General features: G+C 44.0%; 1 non-coding gene across 1 annotated transcript; it reads right to left on the bottom strand.

The window, feature by feature from the left end:
* Positions 1 to 320: 320 nt before the first annotated feature.
* Positions 321 to 427, bottom strand: LOC120074805. The gene has a single exon (XR_005481087.1). It is a non-coding gene; the product is annotated as a small nucleolar RNA R71 (small nucleolar RNA).
* Between the last annotated feature and the right edge of the window lie 278 nt (positions 428 to 705).

Below are 705 nucleotides of genomic sequence, written 5' to 3'. Positions count from 1 at the left end.
CAGGAATCATGAGGCCAGCTCTTGACGGACCGAGGTTCGAAATGAAACCGATGATGCTGCAGATGATCCAAACTATCGAACAGTTCGGCGGTAGGCGTGAAGAGGATCCGCACGCCTACCTTCGGAGTTTCATTGAGATCTGCAACACCTTTGTGTTCCCAAACATCTCCGCTAAGGAGGTTCGATTAACATTGTTTCCATTTTTGTTGTGTGACCAAGCATGGAAATGGGCTTATTCTCTCGAACAAGAGGAGATTACATCATGGGAACAAGTAGTTGAGAAGTTCATGAAGAAGTACTTCCCTCCGACGGAGAACGCCAAAAGGAGGAAACTGATCACAAATTTTGAACAGGATATTGACGAATCGCTCAATGACGCCTGGGCGAGGTTTAAGAGGTTGGTAAGAGATTGCTCGCATAACGGCTTACCAGATTGTTTACAGATGGAAATTTTCTACCATGGTTTAAACCTTGCATCGCAGACGGCTGCCAATGCGGCAGCAGCTGGAGGTCTGCTTGATAAAACTTACGATAAGGCCGAGAATATACTTGATTGCATTTCTAAAAATCATGAAGATTGGAGGGAAAACGATCAAAGATTAAGAATTAAAGACAGTGACGCAAATAACGAAGCCATCGCATCCCTTCAAAACCAAATGACTGCAATGATGAATTTGATACAAGGAATCACAATCAGTAGCCTAG

Source organism: Benincasa hispida, chromosome 3 (assembly GCF_009727055.1).
Source record: "Benincasa hispida cultivar B227 chromosome 3, ASM972705v1, whole genome shotgun sequence".
Lineage (NCBI taxonomy): Eukaryota > Viridiplantae > Streptophyta > Magnoliopsida > Cucurbitales > Cucurbitaceae > Benincasa > Benincasa hispida.
The sequence above is the reverse complement of the archived record's forward strand: the minus strand, read 5'-3'. Positions and strand labels throughout refer to the sequence as shown.